The sequence below is a fragment of the Mirounga leonina genome, unplaced genomic scaffold, assembly GCF_011800145.1.
Source record: "Mirounga leonina isolate KUSES-001 unplaced genomic scaffold, KU_Mleo_1.0 Mir_173, whole genome shotgun sequence".
Lineage (NCBI taxonomy): Eukaryota > Metazoa > Chordata > Mammalia > Carnivora > Phocidae > Mirounga > Mirounga leonina.
Genome location: NW_023270447.1, coordinates 68,487,296 through 68,509,589, shown reverse-complemented (window position 1 = coordinate 68,509,589; position 22,294 = coordinate 68,487,296). Strand labels below are relative to the sequence as shown.

At 47.8% G+C, this 22,294-nt stretch overlaps 1 protein-coding gene across 1 annotated transcript in view; it reads right to left on the bottom strand.

Annotated features, from left to right (window-relative positions):
- Positions 1-22,294, bottom strand: part of CSMD2 (CUB and Sushi multiple domains 2) — a 587,452-nt gene that overhangs the window by 485,537 nt on the left and 79,621 nt on the right. The gene's annotated exons all lie outside the window — the stretch shown is intronic.

Here is a 22,294-nt window from a genome sequence, read left to right as displayed (position 1 = left end):
CATCGTCAATGAAATAATTTCATACAAATGGGATCATACTGTACATGCTTTTAAAATTAAAATGCTTAATTTTTTTTTTCCTGTGAGTTCAGTGAAGAAAAAGAAACAGAGGTGAAACAGAACTGTTGAACTTGAGATAATTCATTTGCAACACAAGAGAATCATTTGTAAAAGATTCTTCTAATGTTAAAAAGATAAAATAAAGAAGCTTTTACTTAATTCTTGGGAACATATTTTAGGAGAGCAGGTGTCTGCGGCTGGGTCCCTCACACGTGACCTGAGTATGCACAGAGGAGGTGGTAAGGGGGCCGATCCCCTGTCTGCCTCTGTCCTTTATCTCCTCCCCGAGGCTCACCCTGCCTCGCTGCACCCCAGTCAGGGCTCTGGGAGGGAACTCAAGGTTTACCTTTACCCTCATTTTCAAGTAGTTTGGGATACCTGTGGTGCTCCCAGATCCCGCTCTATTCCTCCCACTGTCATATAATATCTGGATGCCCAGATGTCCCCTGGAATCATGAACCCTGGGTTCAGACACGTTGAATCAGATATGTGTTAATGCCCACTGCAAAAAGCCCTCTGCTAGATGAAGCCCTTGCCTTTCCCACCATCCCAATCTTATAGGATTCGTGTTAACTCAAAATAAACTCAAGGAACAGAGAAGGAAAGTGATGGAGCTGTGAAACGGGTGACCAAAGAAGTTCCAAGGTCATGTTCTCTTCTGGTATAAGAGCCTCCAGCAAAAGATGCTTACATCACCCCATAATCTCTCCTCTCCCGGCCCCTGGCCTTCTGTCTCTGTCTCCCTCACTTTCTCACATGGGTCAAAAATTTAGATGTAAAATAGTGAAACATACATATTAGGAAAAAACAGCCTATTTTTTTTCTTGTATCATCTTATGCTAGGGAAGGTCTTTCTAAGAGTGACATGTTTAAAGGACTCCTTTGGCTCCTGCTTTCTACCATCATTCTTCTAGGGCACTGTTGCTGCACAGAATACCTCACCTGCTCACCTGCTACAGAATTGGGCAAATGACCAATCACGGCATATCCCTCATCTTTATGGACCAGTTCAAGGCATGGAGAAGGAGGGCACATAACCTAAACAGGATCATTCTGAGTCCTTCCATGGGATATGATATACAGATTCTGAGAGCTTTTAGTTTTGGATTCTAAATCATTAGAATGTAAGCTTGGGACTGCCAGTAGCCTTCTTATCATTACCCAGAGCCTAGCTGCTTTACAAAATGATATCCCACATGATACAGACAAAGCTGAAAGTGAGAGAAGACAGACAGAACCCTGATGATGTATTGTTGAGATCCTCAATCCAGCCATGCAGAGACATCGACCTCTGCAGTGCCCAATTACATAAGCCAACATTCTTTGTTTGTTTGCTTACTTCCTTCTTTCCTTCCTACTTTCCATCCATCCATCCATCCTTCCATCCAGCCATTCCTCCATCTATCCATCCATTTTTCCTTTCCTTCCTTCTTCTTTTTTTTTTTTTCTTGCTTAAGCTAGTTTGATTTGGGTTCTATCTCTTGCAATTGATTACTGATGGAGACAGCATGAAATCCCAGAGGCATTAATGGAAAATATTGATTGACTTAATTATGTGAAAATTAAAAGCATGTAGCAAAGCAAAAGAAACTGAAAAAAAAGGAGGAAAAATACAAACTGGGAAGATTATAATATATATGACAAGAAGAGGGTGAGCATTTATAATCTATAAAGAACACTTACAAATTATGAAAAAGTAAAAAGGAAAAAAGGACACAAACAAAAACAGAAAAATGATCCACCTACTTAATATAAAAAATACGGAAACTAAATCCACAAGACTCATTTTTCACCTCTCACATTGGCAAATATCCAGACTTGGCAAAGGTTACAGAAAACAGATCTTGCAGTTATCAAAAGATGATAAGGAAATCCTGCAGATTATACACATGTACTTGACAAATTAGATGAAATGGACACGTTCCTTGAAAAGCGCAAACTACTCTAAGCTCCCCAATATGAAGTAGATCATTTGAAAAGCCTTATCACTATTAAGGAAATTGAACTAGTAATTTTAAAAATCCCCAAAAAGATATACACCAGCCCAGATGGTTTCACTAGAGAATTCTACCAATCATAGAAAGGAAAAATAACATTAATTCTACACAATATCTTCCCAAAAATAGGGAAAAGAAGGACACTTCCAAACTCATTTATGAAATCAGTATTACCCCGATACCAAAACCAAAGACAGTCCCAATCAAGAGAACTAAAGACCAATATCCCACATGAATATAACCACAAAAATCCTTAAAAATTATTAGCAAAGAGAATTCAGCGATATAATAAAATAATTATATACCACAACCAAGTGAAGTTTATTCCAAGGATGGAAGGCTAGTTCAAAATGTGAAAGTCAATCATTGTAATCCACCACATTACCAGGCCAAAAGTAGAAAAATCACACAACTATGTTAACTGATGCAGAAAAAACACCTGACAAAATTCAACACTCATTCATGATGGGAAAAAAAAAGAAACTGTCAGAAAACTAAGGATAGAAGGAAATTCCCTGAACTTGATAAAGAACATCTACAAAAATCCCACAGCTAACCTCACACTTAATGGTGAAAGACTGAATGCTTTTCCCTGAAGATTGACAATGAGTCAAAGATTTAATAAGCCAATTAGAAAGTCAGCAAAAGACAAAAAGAAACATCTTACTAAAGAAGATATAAGAATGGCAAACAAGTGTATTAGAAATGTTCCACATCACTGGCCATTGGGGAAATGCAAAGTGAGGCCATGTAGTAAGGTGAGCTACTTACTATTACATACTGTTAGAACAGAGAAAATAAAAATCGTGACAATACCAAATGCTGACAATGATGCAGAGCAAGTGGATCTCCCAGACATTGCTGGTAGGATGTAAAATGGTACACTCTGGAAACAGGACATTTCTTAAAAAAAAAAAAAAGTCTACACATACACCAATCATACAATTGAGCAGTCACACTCCTGGGCATTCATCCCAGAGAAATGAAAGCTTGTGTCCTCACAAAAACCTGTACACAGTTGTTCATAGCTTTTCTTTTTTGGTAATAATCAACAACTGGAAATGACCCCAATGCCCTGCATAGGTGAATGATGAACACCATTCCACGTACCAGAGCACCTCCGCATCATGGAACACTACTCAGCAATAAAAAGGAATGGGCTATTCATACATATAACAATTTGGATGGATCTCAAGGGCATTATGCTAAGTGGAAAAAAAAAAAAAAAAAAAAGCTCATCTCAGAGGATGACACACCAGAGGCTCCTGGGTGGCTCAGTCAGTTGAGTGTCCCACTCTTGATTTCAGCTCAGGTCATGATCTCAGGGTCATGAGATTGAGCCCCGCACAAGGCTCAGCCCTAAGTGTGGAGCCTGCTTAAGATTTTCTCTCTCTCCCTCTCCCTCTGCCCCTCTCCCCACTGCTCATGTGTATGCATGTGCTCTCTCTCTCTCTCAAAGAAAAAAAAAGATGATATACCAGATGATTCTATTATATCAGATTCTTGTAATGACATTAAAGAGATCAAAAACAGGGCACCTGGGTGGCTCAGTAGGTTAAGCATCTGACTTCGGCTCGGTTCGTGATCCCAGGGTCTGGGGATGGAGCCCCGAATTGGGCTCCCTGCTCAGTGGGGAGCCTGCTTCTCCCTCTACCCCTCCCTCCGCTCGTGATTTCTCTCTCTCTCAAATAAATAAATAAAATCTTTAAAAAAGAGAGATGGAAAACAGATTTGTGGTTGCCAAGAGTAAGGGATAAGGAGAGGAAGAGAAGTGGGGTGACTATAAAGGAGTAGCACGAGGGAGATCTTTGTGGCGATGGACCAGGTGTGTATCCTGATTGCAGTGGTCGTTACATAAATGCACACATGTGACAAACTGACAAAGTCGTATGCATATTCCCTGTGCCACTGTCAGTCTCCTGGTTTTGCTATTTTACTATCGTTACATTAGATGTACCCATTGGGCGAAACTGGGAAAGGTACATGGAACCTCTGTACTACCCTTTCAACTTTCTATGAATCTATAATGACTTCTAAATTTAAAGTTTTTAAAAATTATACTTATGGCTCACACTATGTTTCTATCAGACAGCACCTGAGTCCTCCATTATTAGTTCTGACCTAAACTCGGCCTACCTAGATTGAGCCTTGAGCTCCTACTTGGTCTTTGCCAGGCCCCTCTCCTCAGGTGCCTCATGTACAATCCAGCTCCTACGTTGCACCCCACCCCCCACTACACACATACCTGCAGCCTGGCTGGGTCCCTGCCCACCAGAACCATACTCCAGCCCCAAAGCCACCACTCACCTGTCCCTTGGCTTCCTTCCGACATGCCCACACCCAGATATGCAATGTCTGCCAATGACAGATTCCTGCCCCCAATGGATCCTGCCATTAAAATATCAAATTGTCCCCACTGGGGCCAGACCTCTATCTGCCTCTGCTCTCCAGGCCCCATCCCAACCGGCCCTAGGTGTCTCCAACCTCCAAATGGGCCCAGGTCACAGCAGCTGCAACTTGCCTCTCACCCGTGTCCGCCAGAATTATGCCCTTGGGTGCCCTTCCCAGATGGTCTGGGAAACTCTTCCTTCAACAACATACAGCTTCACGTAGGACTCTCACACTTCACCGAGGCTGCTTCCATGATATTTCTGAGCTGCCGTTAAAGGTTCCTAGGCCCTAGTTTCTTGGTGCTAACGTCAACCCAGGCTGCGCATAGCTAAGGTACACTGTCAACAAACAACTACAGTTTTATCGCTTGCAATATATGGAATTGCGGCTTACAAGGCATTTTTTCTAATCAGATATTTACCATTCTGCTCTTTCTTTCCCAGCCTTGGTAGATCAATTCTAACATGGAGAATTCCTCAAAAACGCTAATGCTGGAGGGGGGCTGAAAGCCTGGATCTCCCGTCTGGATCCTTGAATCATCACTCCCCTGCCCCCGTGCCCGCTCTTCCCTCACCCACTCCTGATCGCTGAATAAATCTGAGACACACTGATGACCTCACAGTCAGGAAGAGGTACCATGCCGCGTGTCGGAATAAGCAAATAAAACTTTCAGAAGTTTCCATCGTTTCTCTGACGCATCTAAATACCATATTGAAAGGAGTGAGGCATCCTTCAAGAGTGGAATCCAGACTTATCAGAGACATGGGCTAAGAGGACGACAAGACCAGCAAGAGCCCCTCCCGCTGCTGGCTCTCTTCCCCCATTGATTCTAAAATGTGCAGAGGAGAGCCTGGTGGCATGGCCACAGATGTAAGTGAATACTCCTCTTCTGCTTTCTCAAGCCTCCCTGTCTTTCCCGCTCCTCAAGAACCTTCTCTTTGCTCTGCCTCCATGCCCAGAGTCACTCAGGCTCTTGGACACTGGTGATGTTCAAGACCCCAAACTTCTCACTCTCCCAGTGCCGAATCCACCAATGGCTTCCCATTGTTCTTAAGATTAAGGCCAGGACCCATAGTGACTTCCACACAGCCTGGAAGACTCAGCCTCTGCCAGAGTCTCTGCCCTGTATCCCACCTGGCTCCGGCCCCTCCAGTCTTCCTTGGTCAAGGGCAGGGGTGGTGGTCAGCCCAGAATGCAGGCAATAAGGGGTGCATTTCCCGTGGAGAATTTGAAAATGATAATAAAATGGAGGCTTCCCATGAGGTTGCACTCCAAACACTGTCAGTGATAAAATGTTCTTCCCTCACCTTTCTCCCCACTCCCCTCCTGGCTTCAGTTCCTTCAATATGCCAACCCGCCCCCCTCAGGGTCTTTGCACACGCTGTTTCCTTTTTACAGCACTTTCTCGCATCCCCTCCACCTCCTAGGCTAATAAACTCCCTCTCATTGTTCAAATCTCGTCACAAATGTCTCAACATTTCAGTGCTTCTGAAAGAGGCGTCCTTGACCTCCCAGACCAATCTATTTGCATCCTCATGGGTCCCTGTGGGAAGTCACTGGTGCTCCTCAGCACGTCCCCCTGGCTCTTCTTTCTTCCCGTACACACCGTGGCTGAGGGCAGGTCTGGCCATGGCACTGGCTTTGCCAAGGATACGCGGGTAGTAGTGGAGTGTGCTCTTTCTGGGAGGGAGGCTTGAGGACCCTCTGCACCTCTTGCCCAATTCCCCCACTGCAGTGATCCCAGGTCCCTGACTACCTGGGTCTCTGGGTGACTCCACCCAGCAGAGAGCAGAGTCCCTGTGAGCTGTTCTTGAACTTACAGTTTGAGCAAGAAATAAACTTGGTGAGTTAAACCACTGAGATTTGAGGGTTGTTTGTTACCACGGTGTTTTCAAATGTAGCTTTTATTATTATTCAGGTGTGGTGAGGCCAGCAGATCAGGAGAGGATTGCCAGCGAAATGAGAGTTTGTTTACTCTCGGTTCCCAACAGAAAGGGGCACAGGGCAGCCTTCTGAGGACAGGGACAGATCATTGCCTAAACGCCGCTGTGACTGCAAGCTCCACGCCTCAAGCAAAAGCAGAGATCTATCCGCTCCCAGGGATGACACAGACAGGACGCCCCTTGGGTGATGCTGCTCAAGGCTTTGTCCTTGCATTACTTGGCCTGCCTTTCTCTCTGCATCAGCTCACATCTCTCTCCCCTCCACCCATACTGGCCTGTACACTTTTCTTGAATGTGCTGTGTTTCTTCCCACCCCAGGGACTTTGCATCAGCTGCTCGTAGGGCTGCATGCACTGCCCCACTCCTTAGCCATCCAAACTGCAACAACCTCACCTACCCATCTCCCATTAGCTTCTCAGGTCTCAGATTGAACGTTGTTACCTCCTCTGGGAAAAGGCAGAAGGATCCCTGATCAACGTTCTCAGAGGACAGAGTACTTCTTCCTTTGCAATATTCATTCCAACTATAATGGCTTGATTTTCTTATTGAATTACTTGGGATGTATCTGTCTTTCCTTTCCGATGATAAGTCCCTTGAAGGCAAGGACTAGGGTTTTTCTCTACATCACTAGTATATAGCACATACCAGATGCGATAGTGTTATAAACTGAATGCTCCCCCAAATTCTTATGTTGAAAGTCAACTCCCCCCCATGTGTGATAATCAGAAGGTGGGGCCTTTGGGAGGTAATTAGGATTAAATGAGGTTGTGAGGGTGGAGCTCTCTTGCGTGGGATACTTGAACGGGATCTCTGCTCCCCACCATGTGAAGGTACAAGGAGAAGTTGGCAGTCTACAGCCCAGAACATAGCTCTCACTAGATCCTCACGTGCTGGCCCCCTGACCTTGCAGGTCAGTCTCTGAGTGATGGGAAATACATCTCTGTTGTTTACAAGCCACCCAGTCTATGGAACATTTGTTATAGCAGCCAAGCTGATTAAGGCAAATATAAAATGAATGAATGAATGAATGAATGAATGAATGAATATTCACCCATCAGAGTGTAGACAGAAAAGGCCTGATTATTGTTGTTTGAAGCCAGCTTACAAGGTTGGCCTTGGCTAGTATTGAATGTGGATTTCGGGAGGGTCCCCACCTTTCCCAGAACTGGTACGGTGGCCTAAACTATCTGCATGAACATTACGGTTCACACTAAACACCTGCCTTCTCTCTGGGAGTCTGGAACTTCGGTACATGCCGGGCAGACAGTGCCTATGTTGCCTGCTCCCAGGAAAAAGTCTGGGCACTCAGTCCCCGGTGGGCCTCCCTGGGGGCAGCATTTCACACGTGTCGTCACAGTTCCTTGTCTGGGCGGTTAAGCACGTTCTGTGTGAACCCACTGGGAAAGGACTCCTGGCAGCTGGTGCCGGGTTTCCCCCAGACTTCATCCCGTGCACGGTTTCCCATGGCCGTTTTGCTCTGTAGCCTTCACCGTGACAGATCATAGCCATGAGGACTATAGGCTGCCTCCTCTGAGTCCTTCTAGCACATCATGGAAGCTGGGGGTGGTCACGGGGACCCCCAGCACAGAGGGTGACAATGACCACAACCAGATCCGTCTGCAAAGTACAAATACTAGACTGTTCTGCAAAGGATATTCTAGTGTGTCTGTCAGTTAAACAGAATTGGGAAATGCTGGGTTAAACAAAGTTAGGCAAGGAGTTTTCAGAAAATAAACAAAAATAAAGTGCTTGTGGAGGCATTTAATAAGTGAATAGCAAACTTGCAAGACAGGAATACATGATGCCGAGAGCTCCCAACCCATTTGACCCTTTTATTCTTAGAGCGTATGGCCTGGGGTTCTGTGGCACACCCTCTAGGAAATCAGATGCCCAGACAAGGCAAGTCACAATGTTCGAGGCTGCCGATGTTCCTCGTCTCGGAAGCCCTGAAACCCAGGATGACCGAAAGGCCAAGGAGATGGTCCCTGTGCTGTTCCAAGACCCAGGGATCCTGGCAATAAATCCCTATTTCTGAGGATGATCCATGCATGTCACTTCCCTGAAATCTTCAAGAGCCCAACTAATAGAGAATTATCCAGGAATAAATAGTAATACAGCAAATTGGGCCTTTATCGGATGGCTCTCATTTAAGGCTCTTAGCACATCAAACAGTAATATAAAAAAAGACATGTCAATTGACCTTGGGAATAAAAGAGTAAATGCAAGCAACATTTGTCACACTGACAGGCTTGGCAAATAGTGTTTTGATTTGCCAGCAGCCTTACTCCAGACAGCAACCACTAGTTAGATACATAAACCATTAAGCTAAAAACAGAACTATCATTACAGGCACTGTCTAGTCATTTGCAGGTAATTGATGGACATTAGTCATAATCACACATAATACACAGACACACACATACACCCCTACAGACACACGTTCTCTCTGGTGATTCCCATTTGCATTGCATCAAGAGCTTCTAAAACGGAAACTTGCAAAAAAAACAACAAAACAAAACAAAACAAAACACGGGCTTTCTGTGCTTTTAAGTGTCTGTGTCATAAGCTCTTTTTTTCTTAGAGCACCCTGTGGGCTGGGGTGCTGTGGAGCACTCTCTGGGAAATGGGATGCCCAAAGAAGGCAGGTCCCAGAGCTCATGCTATTGCTACATGTCATGAGACCACTGACACTCCTGGTCTCAGAAGCCCTGAAACCCACAGTAACCAAAAATCTGTAGAGATGGGTCTTGTGCTGTCCCAAGACTGGGGATCCTTGGAATAAACCCCCATTTCTGAGGATGACCTGGCATTAGCCAGATATCTGCTGAAAAATCCCAGCTTAAGTACAAAGGATCTTCTCTAAAATGTCTCAGTCTATTCAGAAAACATCCACTGGCTTCACAAACGTCTGCCTTCAGCTGCGCATGTATAAACATTTTGAGGGAGGCCAGTATACCTGTCCTAAGTATGGCTGGGTAGGAGCAATGCTAGGCATCCAAATCTCCAGATACACTGTCTGGGAGGCATGTAGGCTTTAGAAGCAAGGTCTGGAGTCAGAGAAGGCCCACCTGCTGACAGCTAAAAATAAGGAAGCAGCACTGTATGCTCAGAATGCAAATGTTAAGCACGCTCACTCTGTCAATACCCAGGAGTATTTGCCATAGAACTGCAGCTTCTGATTCTGCAGGAAGGAGTCTTGGATATTCTCTCTCCATGCTGCATCCAGTGTTATGTTAGTAGATTTGCCTGAGAAAACCTGCAAATAATTTTGGGAAGTGCTACATTCAAAGTAGCACCATAGTTCTCAAACCGTGTGCCATGGTACGCTAGGGTGCTGCAGGGAATTTGTAAGAGCAGTGTGGAATATTTTAAATTTTCAAAGAAAACTATGACACTCAGTTTCTGTTGGCCACACAAAGTATGAGCTCGAGGCAGTTCACAGTTTCAACATGAAGCTACATTCCATTAAATGACATCATATCTTTGCAAAGTTGGTGGTTGGTGTGATATAAAGCAGGTGCTGTGTGAAATCAGTGTGGAACACGATATGAGGGTGGTGGTGTCCAATCTGATTCCAAGGTTTGAGAAGCTGTGCATAGACCAACAAGTACACACATTCCATTAGTAACTAGTGGTGGTCATTTAAGGATGAAATAAAAATAGGACTTTTTTCTTTCAATTTATATTTATTATTTTTTCAAACAGCTATGAAATTGTTACGGTGTATATACTTATTTAGCCATTTGGCCCTAACTATTTAATAAGTAGAACTGATAGATATTTCTTTTACCCATGGAGCACCCATTTTACCCATGGAAAAATAACTGAAGCACTTAATGGCACTTCAAACTAAGAAATGTTGGGAACCTGTGCATGAGTGTATTAAAGGCTCTGAGAAGTCCTACAGCAAGAAAAATAGACAAACACAGTTGAAGCCAACATGCCCCATACTTCTTGGTTCAGCACACCCATGAGCAGCCTTCTTTACAACAAAAACTTGGAAAATTTAGGTGGCTGTTATCCAGGATTTGCTCTATGATCTGACAGGTTCCAAAAAGAGACCAGAGGCTGACTTATTCCTATTATTAACATTTAAAAATTATTTCTCATCAACCATGCATTCAACAAATATTAATTGTGTGCCCTATTAAACGTCATGCACTATGTTTAGTTCTGAGGATAGAAATGTATAAGACACAGACCTGGTCCTCAAGAAGTTCACCCTCAAAAGTAGAAACTTCCATTAATGTATCCAGAAATTCAGCCACATCTCATCACCTTCATTACTACCATCCTGTTCACCCCACCTCCATCTCTTGCCTTGGCGATTGCAATAACCTCCCAACTGTTCTCCCTACATCCCTCTTGCCCCCTCCAGACTATTCTCAATACAGCAGCCGGCATGATCACTTTAAGTCAGATTATGTCACTTCTCTGCTTATGACTCTTCTAAAGGTGTCCCGCTTGATTTGGGATAAAGCCCAAGGCTTCATAATGACCCAAAGGCCCTGGGCAAACCTCTGCCATCATCACGCACTCCCGTTCTCTCTCTCTTTATCACCAAATAGTCTCCCCTGCTTGCTCACTCCAGCCACAATGGCCCCCTCACTGTTCCCTGAACATAGCTGGCAAGTTTCTGTCTCCGAGCCTTTGCACCTGCTATTCCCTCAGCTTTTCCCAGCTATCCCATTTCCTCCCCTTCTCGTGCTTGACTGGTTCCCTCATCCTGTTCAGGCTTTTTTCTCACATATCACCTTTCCACCGAGGTCTTCAAGGTCTTCGATGACCGCTCTATTTAAAATTGCAACCCTCTCCCCTCCCCCCTTCCTGTCTCCTGATCTCTTAGTTCTACATTTCTTATCACCATCTGACATACTATATATTTGATTAATCCTTATTTATTAAGTCCACCTTTCCCCATTATTCTGTGAATTCCATGAGGACAGGGATTTTGATCCATTGGTTCCCTGGTCTATGCCCAGCATTAGAGATCAGTGCTAGGCACACAGTAGGAGTTAATAATTAATTGTACTACTGCTGAAGACATAATGAAAATGCAACACAGTAAGTTCAGTGAGAGCGATTACCAGGGAATTCAACATCATCAGCCTGAGCTGATCTAAAAGGATAAATTGTTAACCAATCATCCAAAGGGCATGGAGGGTAGCAGGAGAACAGTGAGGTCATTTCAAGCAAAGGAGATGGCATGAGCAGAGGAAAGACAAAATCCAACTCCACATGTAATTTATGAAATTGTTCTCCAACCAACGACAGGAGAACAAATGGATACAACCAGCTGTTCATCCTCCATGTGTTTTCCATGACGGCTTAATTACTAGTCTCCCCAAGAGAGGGGATTTTTCTGGAGGCTGCTCAGCCTTCTAGCAGATGCAGACTTTATCTGCTTTCGTGGGATCCTGGAAAACCTTGACCCAGCTTGGCCTTTCATGACAGGTGCAGTTAATAGTAAAGAGCCCTTCCCTGTGCCCTCAGCTGGAGATAAGACAGGACTGAGCCACAAGGGCAGTGAGACAGCTTGGTCACCTGAGAGTTTTTGCAGGGGGTCTGGGCAATCTCTCAAGCTCTTTTCCCCAGCATCTGTCTGAATCTCTAACTCTAGTCTGGCTTCCGGGATTTTTCAGGCCACCATATTGCACAATTCTGAGGGCTGTGATTCATATCATAGTCGATGGACCTGGGTTGAGAACTGTTGCCTTGGCCCTGGGCTCTGTCTCTTTGCCTGGAACCTCAGAATTAGATAACTGTCAGCTTGAATTTGGAACTGAGTTTCGCCCCCTGGATGACACCTTCAATCATTTTTGGTGCAAAGCGGGGACTGATCCAGCACAATCCCATGATCCCCAAGGTCTGGCCCACGTCTATGGGGGGTAAAATGACACAAAGAAAGACATAAAAGCCCCAGAGATAATGGCAAGATTTGAGGGACTGCCGTGTGAAGGGAAGGAGTATCACATTCACAGAGGGGTCCCACTGACCATGCCGCCTGATGTTGCCCGGTCTTCACACTCTATGGTCGCTCAGATTTACTGTCTTCCTACTCCTAACACTGAATGTCTTATTTACAGGCACCTTTTGTTCACTGACTATTCCTCCTCTGCTTGAACCTAAGCTCCACTTAGAACAAGGACTTCGTCGTCTTGTTTACCTTTTTATGTTCAGTGCCTAGCATACAGTAGGTGCTCAATAAATACATAGGAAAGTGAATGGAAGAATGAACGAAAGAATGAAAAAAGGAAGAGAGGGAGGGAAGGAGGGAGGGAGGGAAGGGGAGGGAGGGAGGGAGGGAGGGAGGAAGGAAGGAAGGAAGGAAGGAAGGAAGGAAGGAAGGAAGGAAGGGAGGAAGGAAAGAAGGAAGGAGGAGTTGGTGGTGTCAGAGTAGTTGGGAAAAGAAAGTGTTTCAAGAAGAATGAGGTCAGTGGTGTGAATACGTTTGAGGGGACTGATACGGGAGGACTGGAGGGCCAATGGATTTGGCAGGTAGAACAGTAGTGACTTTTTTTTCCAGAGCAGTCTAAGTGGAGTGGTAAGGCTGAAAGTGGGTTGCAGTGGGTTAAGCTGTTCCCAGGAAGGAAGGAAGTAGAGACACTGAGTCTAGACGGCTCCCCCAAGGCATGGCGTTGAAAGGAAGAGGGTCAACAGAAAGCTACTTTTAAACAAAAGCTTTTTTAAACCCCTAATCAGAAAGGCTCCTTTCTACCTTTCTCTCCTGCCTGTCCTTTCTTGTGGCTTCTCTCAGAGCACATACCGTTAATCATCTCTCATTACTTTATTTTTTAATAGAATAAGCAAGTTCATGGGCATTTGTTTCAGTCTGATACACATTCTCTTGGCAGGATAATAATTGATACCATAAATGACCTCATTAATCAGCAGGGACAATTAGAATGAGGACAACCTGCCATGTTGCCTGTCTAAGAAAGACTGAAAGCTCCCCACTATCTATAGGTCTTCCTATGGTGACTTCCATGGGTGACTGACTCCTCATAAGTCCATTCTAAGTCTTCCCAAGCAAAGTGGAGACAAGAAATCTCCAGAGAAGTTAAAATTTAGTGGCACACATAGGGAGTCAATACGAGTCCATTTTCATTGCTGGGCTTTGCCATCCCTGAAGCCCTCTTCCTGTTTCTCTTCCTTGGGGAAAACAGGTCTGTACTACTCCAGGAATTTCCAAAGAGGCAAGTGAAATACAACTTTAGTAGACGAACTTCTTAAAATGTAGGAAAAAAGCATGCCGTGTCAAGGCAACCTCTGGTCAATCTTTTGAACAAGTAGAATGCTCTCTGCAAAGTGCCTTATCATCACCTTCATTCCCTTTTGAAAAGAGTTACCAGGTGTGAAAATCAGGAAAAAGTAACAAGTATGGAATATTTGGGTTCCAACAAGGCATTTATACATGCACAAGAAGAGGAAGGGTGGGCTGGACATTAACGCAATCGTAATTCTTTCCCGGCTCAACAACCATGTGCACATGTCACCTGGGAATAGGGCTTCGTAACAGAGGCTGATTCTCAGTCCTCCTCTGTTCACTGCAATGTTTACATAAATTCCTTAGTTTGGAATAATTTGTGATTTACAGAAAAGTTACAAAGATTGTACAGAGAATTACCGTACACCTTTCACTCAATTTCTCCTGATGTGAACATCTTCCATAACCACGGTAGCTGGTCAAAAGAGATGAACACTGGCATTTTACTATTAACCAAACTACAGCCTTTATTTTGGTTTCACCAGGTTTTCCACAAATGTTCTTTTTCTGTTCCAAGACCCAATCCAGGATACCATTTTGCATTTAGCACCATAATTTTTAATGTCTTGTATGGGAACATGGATGGCACAATGGTCACCTTGTTGCTGGTGTGACCGAGACCCAAATCCAAAAGGTCCCCTCCGACTTAATCCAGAGGACCTGCATTGAAGAGTAAGTTGTGTCCTTGGATCCTAGACGCAGACTATACAAGTCTAGTTGCCTAACATTCCTGGAGCTGATTGTGTGACTTGGTGCCCAGAAATAAGACCTTGGGGTACCTTCCCAGGACTAGTGTCCACAGGGAGGAGATGATGATTCTGGTCTATCCGTGTGGGTCTGTTTACCTGCTAACTGCTTTTATTTTCCTAAATCATTTTTAAAACTAAGAATCTTTCAGAAACACAAGAAGACACAGAGAAGAATATAATGAGCACCTGTGTATTCAACTCCCACAAGGAAATGAAGCATTGCAAACACAGTCGGATCGCCTGGGGAGCTCTCCCTTCCCTTGGCCTGGAGACAAGACTCTTCATAATCTGGCCTCGCCTCTTCACCCATTAGTCACCGGCCCCCACTCCACCCCAAACAACAATAACAATCAACAAACAAGCAAAAAGCTGACTCACCCCAGCTCTCTAGCCACACGGAACCTCACCACAGGGCACATATTCTGACCCTTTACACCCACTGTTCCTCTGCCTGGACTCTTCCCACCCCATTCATCCCATCATCTTCCAGTTCGTTTCTTCTTTAAGACTTTTTCAAGTGACACCCCCTTCCTAGTGCCTTCCCTGATTCTTCCAGGTGCTCTGCCTCTAAACTCTCCTTGCTCTGGACACATCTCTCCAAACTGCACTGCCTTGTCTATTTCCTTCATCTTTCTGCTGGTCACCTCAAGCTGTCCAAGGTCAGGACCCACATCTGGTTCATCTCTAGATCTCAAGGTCCAAGCATAAGGCCTGGAGTAAAGAAGTGCTTGGGGAATATCTGAAAAGCTTGCAGTTTAGTATGATGACCACAAAAAATAGTCTCTAAAGTTAGTAGTGCTTGGGTTTGGATCCTGGCTCTGCTACTTCTTAGCTGTGTGACCTTGGTCAGGTTCCTTAATATCTTTGTGCCTTCTTTTCCCCCTTTGTCAGATGGGAGATTAAGAATGGTATCGCTCTCATAGAGCATTGAGATGATTCAATGAGTTATTATAAGTAAAATGTTTAGAATGGTGCTTGACACATAGGAAGCGCTCAATAGCTGTTATTATAATTAATTCTATCGTAGTGTTTAGCACCTGCTAGTCACCTGGGTCAGATTTACACAAAAGCAAGACCTGGGTTAAGGATTTGGATGCAAGTGAGTTTATTTGCAAACTGATCCCTGGAAGTACAGTGAGGGAGAAGGGCAGTGAGACAGGAAAGGGAAGACAACCTACCAAGGGATCCCAGCTGCATAAGGTGCCAATAGTAGTGGATGGTGCTGAATCCTACAAGGGACACTGGGAGTGGGTGTAGCACATGCAACTCAGTTGTCCTACTGAAGGGAGAGGAGGCTGGGGAATTTATCCACCAAACTCATTCCTTTGTTGGTCGTTGGTGCTCCTGGGGCCATTAACTCTGCCCAGTGAGCTCTGGCTGGGGCACCTACAGGGAGGGGCCCTCCACTCCCATTTGACACGTGAGCACATAATCTCAGGAGAGGGTGGGGGACAAATGCCCAACACGACTTCTGACTGTGCCCCTGGCAGCCTGGCTTCTGCTCTCCTCAAGTCCGTGGAGCGCCCCTGCCCCCCTGCCCCATCTCTCTCCTTGAGTCCATCCTGATCCCAGCTTTCCAGGGGCCGCCATGGCAGAGATCGGGGAAACCAGCCAGGGGCCACAACACCACCAGGCTGATGGCGGGCAGAAAGCCTCCCTTCTCTCTCTCCCCGAGCCTCCCTCGCCAGGCCCGTCCAGACACCGTTTTCTGCAGCCCAGGTAGCGCCGCTCCCGCCCCTGGCAGGACCCACAGCAGAACCCGGAGCCAGGTAGGGCGGTGGTAGCCGGCCCCGCCCCTTCCAGCGGGCGCCTGGAGGCGGGGCCAGAGGGAAGTGGGCGGGGAGAGGGCCCCGCCTCCCGCTCCTGCCCTCAGTCCAAGCACCCCTACCCCCTCCTCGGGCTGGGCTGCGGCGCTCTTCCCTCCCTGGCTCAACCCCCTCACTTGTTTGTCCCCGGTGCCTGGTAATTAGGCTGTGTTTATTAAACCGTGGGCTCTGGCTCGGCTCACCCGAACTCTGCTTACCGTAGATTTTCCTGCGAGGACTGCAGAGATCGTAAAAACAACAACCCACCTTGTCTCTTTGGCTTATTTACTAACTTGGCCATAAATAATCAGGGCTATTTGCATATTACTACTGGGCTTTTTATAGCACCACACTTCTGAGCGCTGGCAGGCAAAGGGGGGGGGCGCTGGGAGGAGGAGATGAGCTGTGCACCAGGCTGGCGGTGACACTGGCCAGAGCAGCTTCTGACCCCATCCTTTAACTCAGAGTGCTGCCAGGCTTGGCTTCCGCTGGCCTGAGAGCAGAGGGAACCATTGTGGGGGTGGGGAGGGAGCAGCATAGCCATCTCCCGGGGGTGGAGGCGGCCCAGGTGCACTGGGAGGTGCCACTCCAACCTGTCCCTTTGAAAAGGATGGACTGTTGTGCTGGGAGCACAGAAAGCCCCCACCCCAGGGGCCTGCATCACACAGGAGCTGGTCCCACTCAGACCCCCCCCCACCCCCCGCTCTGTCATTTACTCCCTCTCTGACCTTAGGCACACTTCCCTTCTCTGATCCTCATTTCCTCTGGATGCTGGTACAGAGTAAGGGGTTAATATGATGCCAATAATGATGATGATGATATAAAAACAAGTTCTCTACATTCCTACAGCTATCAAACAAAATTTACGAAGAGAAAGAAGTCAAGACCTCCTCTAAGGAAAAGGAAGGAATTCACTGTCAGGCCACAGTCTGCAAGGCTGTGGGATGGGAATGGAAATATGTGAAGGACCCACAGCAGCAGACGGCCACTATAGCCACCCAGGCCCCATCTGGAGCTAGACAGCGCTGCCTCCTGTACCTGCTGTCTTGGGCTGGTGGGTATCAGGGTGGGGTCAGCCCTGAGGGTCCACACATGCCCACAGGCCGCCCTGCCTTGGTTCCCAATACACACACGGGGCCTTCAGCCTTGCTTATCCTGCCTTACTGTGCTCTGGTCAGCCTCCTTCCCCAGAAGACAGGACCCCGCTCCCCACACGTCAGCCCCGAATTGCATGGTCACCTCATCCCCTGCCAGAGGCACGGCATTTTTTACAGGCTGGGAGTCCTGGATGCTTAGATCTCAATTTGCTTTCAACTTTAGGGGACCCCAGCCTGAACCAGCTTTAGGACCCTCTGCCTCTTGGGCACTTGTCAGTGAACGTCCCAGGCAATGAAACCCAGACCTAGGTGCACCCCCCCACCCCGCCACCCTGCTTCCAAGCCCATCCCATATTTGAGGTCCTTGCATGGGATGGAAGCATGAAGGGTCATGCAGGACACGAAGAAATGAGCAATGACCACAGTAATGTGTCTGGCAGGGCACTCCTGGAGTCATGAGGGCTCAAGTACTCGGTGACATTTTGCTACAGGTGAAAAGGATGGAGCTATCCCTATCACCAGGAGTCAGGGTGCTTCCAGCCACCAGTAAAGGCGATGCCCTGATGGCCGGCACGGGCAAGCAGAGACTTCCTTCAGTGCCTAGTAAAGGCCCCACTTCTTGGCTCAGGGCTTTTTGCTAGGTGTGCCTCTGCCTGGCACCCCCTCCAGTCCTATGCGCCCACCCCCCTTCCAATCCTGGGGATCCTTCTGTGAAGACTCCCGCAAGACTCCCGCAGTCTCTCTTCTTGCCCCCCTATTTATTTCCAGCAGAAAGCTTATCAAAAGCTGTAACTGCTTTGTTTGTTTCTTCGTTTACTTGTTAATTTCTCCTACTAGAGGCTAAATTTGGGGATGATTGGAATTGGTGTCTTTGTTCTCCCACTGCTTTGCCAATGCCTTGCTGACCCATGCAGGTGACCACAGGGCCCGGTAGAATTCACACATTATACGGTCAAGCTCAGTGCCTGGCTAGGATAGGTGCTGGGATAGGTGCTGGGTGACTGCTTGGGGAGCCTGTGTGATGAAGGATCGAATGGAGGCAGTGAACTGCTGTTTTTTGTGGTTACTGAGCACACCCAGGTGGTGGTGGGGGGGCCGCTCTCACTTTCCTAATCCCCTGCCCCAGATCCCTGTGGCCTGAGTCCCCATCAGCCCACCCTTTGGACTGTCACCTGGCTGGTCCCAGCTCATCTCTGTTGGTTCTAAAGCTCACCTCCCAACCCCCACCCCCCATGCTGGACCATCGGCTCATCATCACGGGGCCACTTCTGTCCGGGCTTCTAGAAGCCACAGACATAGCTGGAATGGACCCCTTGGGTTTTGCCACATCCATGAGGTGGAGAAGCAAGGGAAAGTAGAAAGGCAAGAAAACACAGGGTGCCGGGAGTTGAGGATAAGGACCACTACAGGAAGGCCCCAGAGAGGTGACGCTTGGAGGGCAAGGAGGGCGAGCTAAGAAGAGGCCCCTGGGTCCTCCTGGGTGAGTTGTGTGAATATCCTGCTGAGAGGATCTGCAGGTGGAGGAGGGAGATCAGAAACAAGATTCCCCAGAGAGGACACCGACGCCGACAAACCTGCCGAGATTTCTCGGGGAGCTCCATGAAGTGGAGGAGAAGGCAGGGCCCATGGAAAGGAGGGGCAAGTAGGTGTACAAAATAGTGATTTTTTAAATTTTGAATTAGGATAGTAACCCAGCCTAGGTGTGGGCTGGAGTGAAGGAGCAGAAAGAGGGTGAATGCAAGGTGCAGAGAGGGACAATCTGTGGGGGATGCACCTGAGAGCCAGGGAGAAGGGTGGCCTCAGAGAAAGAGGGACAGACAGAAACCTGGCAGGTCCCTGGGGCAGGAGGGCCTCGATGAAGCCCTTGATAAAATGAGAGATGAGACTTTCTACTGAGTGTCGGGCCCACCACATAATGTGTGAGGCCCCCTGCAAAACAAAAACGCAGGCCCCTCATTCAAGAATGATTAGGAATGTGAAGACAATGACAGCAGAGCATTCAACCAACATGGGCCCTTTCCCAGCACAGGATCCTAGGAATTTGAAGACAATGACAGCAGAGCATTCAACCAACATGGGCCCTTTCCAAGCATAGGTCGCATGCCCATGAGATTGGCTCCGGCAGTGCGCAGATAAGGGAAGGGTGGATGAGGTCAGGGGACCTCCCAGGTTCGGAGAGGCCAATGAAGGCATGATCTTGGCTGCAGGAGAGATGAAACTGGGGCAGTCTAGACCACGGGGACAACCCAGGCGGCCAGTGCAGGATGCCGAAACAGGGCTGCCCAGCTCACAGCTGCAGCTCCATGCACCCCGGACGCATAGAGCAAGGGCTGTCCAGGAACTACAAGGCCTTTCCCCTCCAGCCCACCCTCACCAGCCCCACCACTGCCCAAATCCGTGCTTCCAGCACAATCCAACTCCTCTGTAAGCAGCCTCAAACCCACCTTTCCGACCAACTGTTCATCATCAGTGTGGTCAGCAGGACTGAGGGCTTGTTTAGTGTACGTTCTGAGCCTCCTTCCAAGATCCCTCCCGAAATGTGCCTGGAATGGCTCCTCCACCCAGCCACTGTTCATGCTCTACCCCCTACTGGGAATGTCCTCCCTTGTCCCTCCTTCCAGCCAAGTCTGATTGATTCTTCCAAAAACCCAGCTTGGGTCCTTCCAGGAAGTCTTTACTGATAAAGACACGGCCCTGTAACAACCGTTAGGCCATCAGTGGTCCTGTACCCCTTTCCAGGCTGTGAGCACAAGAGGGGAGTCCAGGTGTTCCTGTCCTTCTGTCTGTCTGCCCCTACAGTACTGAGTGCCGGGGAGGCTCATGCAGGTGTTTTGTGGCTGGCAGGAGGGACAGGGAGACCCCAGAAAAGCTGGATTCCTCCCTTGGTCTAGGACAAATTAAGTGGGGAAAAAATGACATACGTACAAAACAGGTACACAGTATTTACAGTTCTGGTCAACTCCATGAATAAGTGTGCAGGGGGTGTGTTATCAGTGGTTCTCTGGGGTGGCAACATCACAGCTGATTTTTTAAAATTCTCCTTTATAATAGTCCGCATTTTCCAAGTTTTCTATAATAAGAATCTATTTATATAATGGAAGTGTCTGTATGGAAAGGAAAGGAAGAAGGACCCGGAAGCCGAGGATGGGGAGGCTTTGGGGGAGGAGAGGCGGGCTGCTGGCCTGGACTAAGTTCTGCAGGGAGGCCCCCCTCTCCCCCGGTCCTCAGCGGACCCCACCCCAGGCAGCCTGGAATTCCTTCTCCTCTGAGGCCAGGCTGCTCAGTTCCCAGGCAACAAATGGAGGATTTGTGCAAGTCATGGGGCTCCCTGTTTCTATTTTTTAATTCTCTCTTCCACTTTGTATTTTGTAAGAATTTAATTTTAAACTCTCCAGATGCCATACTTTTTATCTTTTCAATTGATTCTTTGTGGAAATGTTGTAACAGAAATGCCATGCATGTCGCTAATGGAGCAGGATAAAAAGGCCACGAAGGCTTGGAAGCCGGATGCTGTCCGGTCCCCACCACGGCCAGGCCTCACCTTCGTGCCCCACCTCGCCCCCACCTCGCCCCATCCCGATTTCCGCAAAGAAGCTCAGAGGCACAGAGGCCCCACCCCCCTGCATCCCCAGGGGCAGGAAAGCCAGCTTTTTTGCAGCAATCGGAGGCAGCTAGCTAATCAATCACACAAGCCACGGTAACCTGTCAGTGGGGGAGAGACCTGGGGACAGGAGCAGAGCTCACATCTCCTGACTCCTATTTTTGGTTTCTGCAAAGGGGTGCTGCTGGCAGAGGCCAGAGATGCTGCTAAATATCCTACCCTGTGGAGGCGTTCCCCAGCCCCCAAGGGCAGCAGGGCCCCAGTGGAGAAAGCCTGCCCGACAGTGTGCCAGGCTCGGTGCTAGGCCCTTCATAGGTACCTTCTCATCCGGCTGCAAGGCGGCCTCTGACTCTGACCCGTCCTTGGGGGACCCACACACTCCTCAAGGCTCTCCTGCGGCGGAACACAAGGCCCTGGCTTCTCCTGGGCACCAAAGGCCACCACTTATGTTTCTGCACCTCTCATCCTCAAGCGTGGGGCTCAGAGACCCCACTGCCTGAATTCAAATCCCAACACCACAGGCACGTGTCGCTTATTCTCCCTGTGCCTCAGCTTCCTCATCTGGAAAATGGGAACACCTACTTCCTAGCACTGTTGTAAGACTTAAAAGAGTTAATACATGTTTAGTACTTAAAGCAGTGCCTGGCAGGTAGGAAGCGCTCAATACATAGTAGCCATTCCTATTACCCAGGTGAGCGGAACAGATCAGTGGGCACCGGAACTCACCATGGCAGCAGGCATCTGCTCCCCCCCACACACACCCCAGCTCGGGTTCCCACGGTCCTCTTGGAGCCTGTACAACCTGGTACTATTATTGCCATTCACATGTGCAGGCCAGCAAGTCAGAAGTCTCACTGCCGTTGTCCCAAGGAGGAGATTGTTGGCTCGACTGGGGGAGGAGACTTGCTTCACGCTTCTCCATATGGGATCTGGGGACAGCATCCCCACAGTGGGGCGCCAGGATGGGACAAGACCCCACTGGGGAATTCAGCGGCCTCCCTGCCAGTAAGACAGATGTGGCTCTCAGCACCCTCCACTCCTGACCCTAGTGAATCTGCAATCAACCAGAGCACCTTCCACCACGGCCTTGGACCTCTCCGGGACCCGGGGGCTGGCAATAGCTCAGGACAAGACCCAGCAAGCATGCGGCCTCTGAGGCTCTGCAGTGGCATTTTGAGGCAGAAGCATTTGGGGGCCCAGCCTAAAAATAAACCCTTAAGCCCTTCAGCTATTTTGATTACCAAGCAGCATGTTCCAGGGGCATCTATCCGGGGGTCCACGGCACACACACCTGGGAACAAAAGAGTGGCCGGTACATTCTGACACTGTCACTTCAATGTGAATGCTTTAAAATGGCCATGATGGGAAGTCCCGCAGGGGCCGT